General features: G+C 37.7%; 1 pseudogene; it reads left to right on the top strand.

Annotated features, from left to right (window-relative positions):
• The first annotated feature begins 3,173 nt into the window (after positions 1 to 3,173).
• Positions 3,174 to 4,490, top strand: LOC125932352 (40S ribosomal protein S3a-like; annotated as a pseudogene).
• The last annotated feature ends 3,355 nt before the right edge of the window (positions 4,491 to 7,845 follow it).

The following is a 7,845-nucleotide window of genomic DNA, read 5'->3' as shown; positions in this document are numbered from 1 at the left end:
AGATACATGGAGAAAGAGAGGTCTAGACAGCATTGTTTAAGTGTCTTATAATGAGCATTTACTGCATTTGTTAACGCCACCACCCCTCAAGAGGTAATTATCATTTTATCTTCGATCACAATCTATTCATTTTCCCTGTTAATTGAACTTGACATAAATGGAACCACACAGTCTATACTCTTCTGTATTTGGCTTCTTTCACTTATCAGAGTGTCTGTGATATTCATCCATTACTACTGTGTGCCAGTAATTTGTTCCTTTTTGTGCCTGTATATTATTCTATTGCATGGATACGCCAGCAATGCATTGATCCATTCTCTTGTGGATGGACATTTGGGTTGTTTCCAATGTTTACTACTCTGAATAGTGCTGCTATGCATATTCTTACACATGTAGTTTGGTGGACATATGCACTCATTTCTCTTGGGTATGTACCAAGGAGTGGGATTGCTGGGTCATAAGGTAGGCATATATTTAACTTTGGTAATTTTGTAAAATTGTTTTCCAAAGTGGTTGTATCAATTTATACTCCCACCAAGTTGTGCCGATTGCCCTACATCCTTTGGTATCAGTATATATATATATATATATATATATATATATATATATATATGGGGAGAGGAGAGAGAAAGAGAGAGAGAGATTTGACATATCATGTTGTGCAAGTTTAAGGTGTAGGACATACAGATTTGATACATTTATATTGCTATATGATCTCCATGGTAGCATTAGACTACACCTGTATCATGTTACATAACTACCATTTCTTCTGGAGCCGGGAACAGTTAAGATCCACTCTTTCAGCAAGTTTAATGTTTATAATACAATTTTGTTGTCTATAATGACTGTACTGTGTATTAGGTCTCTAGGACTTATTACTCTACTAGTTACAAGTGTGTATGTACCCTTAAACATCTCTCCTATTCCCTCACACCTCAGCCCCTGGTAATCAACATCCTACTATCTGCTTTAATGAGTTTTTCTTTAGATTCCACATATAAGGATATCATATATGTGACAAACAACTTTAGGACTAGTGTGCTTTACATACTTCAACGTATGTGTGCTATACCTCAATTTTAAAAAGCTGATTCAGAAAAGTGGAGCTCTCAATGTGAAAACGTCTCAGGAGTACTTTTATCAATTTATTGTTATATAATTTTCCTTTATATGTGTATTTAAAGTGATGTATGATAAAAAATAAATGTCCAAATACACCCAAAAGAACCCTTTCCATAAATACAAAATTAAAACTCTAAGTGATCAAAAACACACATTTTTGTCCACATATGTTCAAATTCAGAGGGACCACACATGATCACTCATTTCCCAGTGCGATAGAAAAATGCCCAACCAACTCATTAGAATCCATCCCAGAAGTTTAATGCTGAAGCTTCATCCGTGGGGCCTTTAAGGCACTGTCCAGAGAGGGGTTGGCAGGTGCATGGCTGAGCCTGTAAAGGCTGACCAAGGTCACTGACAAATACTTGGCGAAGGTCAGTGATTGAGTTACCTTGCCAGCTCCTAACCTAGTTCATTTGTAGGCTTCAGGCTTCTGGCTACACTGTGGAAGAGCTTCTATTGTGTCTTCATGATAATGCCCAGCTCCACACTGCCCCCTGCCCCCCACCCCCTCATGCTCCACCCACAGGATCTGGGGCAGCCTGGTGCTGTCACACTCTCTCAACTCCAACTAGGACCAACCTCTGAATTCCTTTCCTACCATGTTCTGTCTTTCCTCGAGTGTACTGGAATAGGATACCTCAGCAAACTGTCTCAAAAACAGCTAAAGCATTTACCATATTTCACAAACTCGGGGCCCAGCATGTAAAGTCACTGCTAGGTCAGGATCTGATAAGAGTTTTATCTCAAAGACTTACCCAAAGATAGTACATGGAGTTCAATTTTCGTTGCTCCCCATGACTAGATTGTGGAGATTTAAGCTTGATTTCATCAGCTGTTCTTTTGTATAGTTTTAAAAATCAAGAATAATGTTCATTTCGTTTCACATAAAAACTAGGGCTCCTTCCTGCATTTTAATCCAATTCTCAGAACTGTCATTAGGCTTTAAATTCAATTCACAGATATAGTGTTTAGAGATTTTTTTTTCCCTCACTGAGATTTAGTATATTATTTGTTCCCAACCCATGTGATTTCCAAGTCTCTAAAATGTATAAATTATTTATGGTCCAGATGGTGATCTGATACTTTGCCTCTCAAAACGTTCTGCTCTTTTTCTGCTTGCATAAATGTTCAATTACAAAATCCAGGTTGGTCTTTAGGTACTAGTATAATAGCCCAAGGCATTTTTTATTACAAATAAACACTCCAGTTTTAAGCAACCATTTTTCCCCCTTTGACTTTCATGGCTCAGAATTAAAAACTATTCTTCTCTGGGAGCTACCAAGTTAAGGAACAGAAAAGGGGGAAAATCCTTTTTATTCTCTTGCTGGGTGGAGGGTGGTTCTTGGCCAAATTAAAAATGTCCAAGTTTCAAAATGAGAGGCTGTGAATAGGATGGTAATTGTTCCCCCAACATACTTTTAGTCTTATTTTTTAATTTTATTTTTATTTTTTGTAGTAATAGAAACCCTGAACTTAAGAAGGTAAAATGGCTTCCCAGGATAGAGACTACATTACCCACCTTCCTTTACAGCTAGGTATGGTCATATGATTGCATTCTGGCTAACCAAACGGGAGCACAACTGATATGTGCAATTTGTGGGTCATGTTCTTAAAGGAGCAGAGGTTCCTGCCCCCATCTCTTCCTACTTCTTGCTGGCTAGAAAAGATATGTGCTAACGAGCCATCTTGGACTCTATGCACAAAGCTCCACCCAATCATGGCAGTTCCATAAGACAGAGGAGCCTGAGAACCAGCCTGGTGCCGACAGAGCAGCCCCAGACTACATATGCTCAGATGTTGTTAACATGAGGGAGTAATGAACTGCTTTCTGTCATGTAAGACATTATTATTTTGGCTCTCTATATATATTATATATAGCTAAAACTATATTCTAGTGAAAATCACTGATACTTAGGCAGAATTATAGAAAATTTTGATTAAAAGCCTAGAAAAATGACCAATAAAAGTTTTCATTGTCCATTTGCAGTTAAGGGTTGGAAAAAGCATTGATGGATTTTTCTTGATATATTGTCATAAGCGTTTTTTGACTAAATGCTTGAAGAAAAGTCTTTCAAGTCTGAGGCTAAAGGTCTTTTTGCCTCCTCTTAAGACTGCATCAGGGACTGATTCAGCACTTAGAATTAAATCAGGAAGTTTCTCAAATACATCACAATGGGTCTTAAATACACCAGAAAGGGTTGCTCACATATCAGCAAGGGTCTCAAAGAAGTTAGGAAGGGTCTCAATGTTATCAGAAAGAGTCTCAAACAAAACAAAACGGGTCTCAAAGATGTCAGGAAAAGTTCCAGTGTCCTTATGTATATAAGGATGGGTCTCAAATAGGTCAGGAAGACACTCACATACATCGGGAAGAGGGTGAAATAAGTGAAGAAGAATCTGAACTAGGTAGGGAAGGATCAAAAACATGTTAGGATGGAGAAGTCAGAAAGAGTCTCAAAAAAGAAGGAAGTGCTCAGGGCAGAACCATGGTAGCTGGCAAGATTAAGCACCTTATGAAAGGCAGCAAAAAGGGAGCCAAGAAGAAAGTGATCCAATTTCTAAGAAAGATTGGTATGATGTGAAAACACCAGCTATGTTCAATTAATAATAAATATTGGAAAAACACTCATGACAAGAATTCAAGGAAGCAAAATTTTATCTGATGGCCTCAAGGGTGGTGTTTTTGAAGTGAATCTTGCTGATCTGAATGATAAAATTGCATGTAGAAAATTAAAGCTAACTACTGAGGATATACTGGGCAAAAATTGCCTGACTTACTTCCATGGCAGAGATCTTACCTGTGACAAAATATGCTCCATAGTTATATAAAAAAAAAAAAAAAAGCAGTCAATGATTAAAACTCATGTCAATGTCAAGACTACTGAAGGTTATTTGCTTCACCTACTCCGTGTTGGTTTTCCTAAAAATTGTAACAATCAGATTTAGAACAGCTCTTACATCTAGCACCAATAGGTCTGCCAAATCCAGAAGATAATATAAATCATGACCCTAGAGGTGCAGACAAATGACTTAAAAGAAGTGGCCAATAAACTGATTCCAGACAGTATTGGGAAAGACACAGAAAATGTTTGCCAATGTATTTATCCACTCCATGACATCTTTGTTAGAAAAGTAAAAATGATGAAGAAGCCCAAGTTTGAATTGGGAAAACTCATGGTGTTTCATGGTAAAGGTAGTCATCCTGAAAAAGCTACTGAGGATGAGGCAGGTGCTGAAGTTGAACAAGCTGATGAATATGAGCCATCAGTCTAAAAATATGCTTAAAATTCAGACTTTCAATGGTGACAAATAAAAAGTCTCATTTGTGAAAAGAAGAAGAAGAAGAAGAAGAAGAAGAAGAAGAAGAAGAAGGAGGAGGATTGATCTCAAACATGTCAAACAGGGGCGCCTGGGTGGCGCAGTCGGTTAAGCGTCCGACTTCAGCCAGATCACGATCTCGCGGTCCGTGAGTTCGAGCCCCGCATCAGGCTCTGGGCTGATGGCTCGGAGCCTGGAGCCTGTTTCCGATTCTGTGTCTCCCTCTCTCTCTGCCCCTCCCCCGTTCATGCTCTGTCTCTCTCTGTCCCAAAAATAAAATAAAAAACGTTGGAAAAAAAAAAAAAAAACACATGTCAAACAGTGTCTCAGTCATCCTGGAAGAATCTCAAATAGGAAGGAGGAGTCTTAAACACCTCAGGAAAGGTCTCAGGCAAGTCAGAAATTGTCTCAAATATGTCAGAAAGAGTCTCAAGTCAAGAAAAATCTCAAATACTTCTTAAAGAGTCTCAAATAAGTGAAGAAGGGTACTAAATAATAAGGAAGTGTCTGAAGTAGAAAGGAATCATTTTGAATAGTCAGAAAAGGGTCAACTACATCAGAAAAGGTCTTAAGCAAGCTGTTAAAGGTTTCAAATATGTCATGAAGGGCCCCAAATAATCTGGAAGAATCTCAAAAAATTATGAATGCTCTCAAATGGATCAGGAAGCATCTCAAACAAGTCATAAAAGGTCTCGAACATGTTAGGAAGGGTCTCAAAGTCACCAGGAAGAGTTTTAGATACACCAGGAAGGGACTCAGACAAGAAGGGTCCAAATACATCAGGAAGAGTCTCAAATATTTCAAGAAAGGTCTTAAGCAGTTGGTAAGAGATTCAAATACATAAGGAAGGGTCACAAACTCATATGGTAATGTCTTAGTGACTTTTGAAAGGATCTCCTACTGACAGAATAGTCTTTAATGTGTTGTAAAGGATATCAAAAAAGTCATGGGGGGTAGCAAACAAGTCAAAAAGGACTGTTCACATGGTAGGTGTCTTAACATCATTAGGAAGTCTCAATCAATAATGGTCCTAAATAAGTCAGAAAGTGGCTCAAACAGGTTATCAAGTCAAATATTTCAGGAGTCTCAACCACGTCAGAAAGAGTTTCAAGAAAGTTAATTGTTTCAAATGCAACAAGGAGGCTCTCAAATAGGTTAGAAAGGGTCTCAAACTCACCAGCATTGATTTCAAGCAGCAAGAAGGGGTCTCAAATTCAAGAAGCCTTTGGAACAAGTCAGGAAGAGTTTCAAACAAGTCAAGATGAGTCTCAAATACACCATAAAAAGTCTCAAAAATGGTCAGGTGTCTCAAACATATCATGAAGTATATCATACAAGTCAGAATAGATCTCAAACATGAAAGGAAGGCTCTCAAAGTTATCAGGAAGTTTCACATACATCAAGGAGGGCCTCAAACACATCATGAAGCATCTCAGATATGTCTGGAAGAGTCAAATATGTCAGGAAAGTTATCTAGTACATCTGGAAGGGTCTCAAGAAAGTCAGGAAGGGCATAAATATTGTGAGGAAGAGTCTTAGGACAGGTCTCAAACATTTCAGTAAGAATTAACCAAGTAAGAATGAGTGTCAAACAAGTCAAGAAGGGTATAAAACATGACAGGAAGGGCCTCAAAGTCATCAGGAAGAGTCTCAAATGGAGGAAGGGTCTCAGACAAGTCAGGGAGGGTCTCAAATAATCAGAAAGAGGCATTAACATTTCAGGAAGTATCTCAACCAGGCAGGGAGCCTCACACATAATCAGGAAAAGACTTTGACATGTCAGGAAGAGTCTTACACAAGTGAAGAACTTTCTCAATCATGTAGGGAGGAATAAAAGAAATCCAGAAAGATCTCACTCAAATTAGGAAGAGTCTCAAACAGAAAAGAAGATTCTCATATGTGGCTGGAAGGATCTGAACATGTCAAGAAGAGTCTCCAGAAGTTGGGAAATGTCTCAAGCAAGTCAGAATGATCTGAAATACACCATGAAGAGTCAGAAACAAATCACGAAAGGCCCTAAACATGTCAGAAAGTCTTTTTTTTTGTCTCTATTTTTACAACAGCTTTATTGAGATATAATACACATATCATACAATCTATCTATTTAAAGTATACAATTCAATGGCTTTTAGTATATCCACATATGTGTATAACCATCACCACAGTCAATTTTACAACATTTTTATCACTTTAAAAAGAAACCTTATATCATTTGTCTATCACCCCCCTAATTCCCTGCCCCCTGCCCCAGCCCTAAGCAACCACTAATCTAATTTCTGTCTCTATAGATTTTCCTATTCTGGACTTTCATATGAGTTGAACCATATAATGTGTGGTCTTTTTTGATTGGCTTCCTTCACTTAGCATAACGTTTTCAAGGTTCACCCATGTTGTAGCACGCATCTCTACTTTTTTTCAGTGGCCAAATAATATTCCATTGCATGGATATACCACATTTATTTCTCCATTTATCCATTGATGGACATTTGAGTTTGTTTCCACTTATTGGCTATTATGAATAATAATAGTAATAAACACTCATGTACAGGTTTTTGTTTTCACTCCTTTTGACTACATACATAGGAATGGAAGTGTGGGTCATATGGTAACTCTATATTTAATTGTTTGAGGAAATGCCAGACTGTTTCCCAAAGCAACTGCACCATTTTGCCGTGTCACCAGCAGTGTACGAGAGTTCCAATTTCTCTACATCCTTGCCAACGCTTGTTATCTGACTGATTTTAGCCATCCTAGTGGTTGAGAAGTGATATCTTGTTGTGGTTTTGATCAGAAAGTCTTATACGCACCAGGAAGGGTCTTAAACAAGTAATGGTCTCAAAGAGTGAGGAAAAGTCTCAAACAATGTAAGAAAAGGATACAAAGTAGTCACAAAAAATTTTAAATCCCTCAGAATGGGTCTCACACAGAAAGAGAATCTCCAATATGTCAGAAAAGGTCTCAAAAAGTTAGGAAGGATTAAAAACATGTCAAGGGTCATGCCAAACATATCAGAAATTGTTCATTACAAGTGTAGAGAAATAAAATTGATCTTTGTATATTGATCTTGCATTCTGCAACCTTGATTAATTAATTAGTTCTAATATATTTATATATTATATTCTAATATATATATATATTTTAAATGTTTTTTATTTTTGAGAGAGAGAGAGAGCAAGCAGGAGAGGGGCAGAGAGGGGGAGGGACAGATGATCTGATGTGGGCTCCGACTCACTATCTGTGAGATCACGACCTGAGCCAAATTTGGACGCCCAATCAACTGAGCCATCCAGGCGCCCCACTAATATATGTATTTTAGTGTGCTCCTTAGGATTTTCTTTTTTTTCTTTTTTGAAAAATGTTTATTTCTTTTTATAGAAAGCTTATGAAAGAAATTGAAGAAGA

Source organism: Panthera uncia, chromosome X (assembly GCF_023721935.1).
Source record: "Panthera uncia isolate 11264 chromosome X, Puncia_PCG_1.0, whole genome shotgun sequence".
NCBI lineage: Eukaryota > Metazoa > Chordata > Mammalia > Carnivora > Felidae > Panthera > Panthera uncia.
This window is presented reverse-complemented; position numbering and strand designations above follow the sequence as displayed.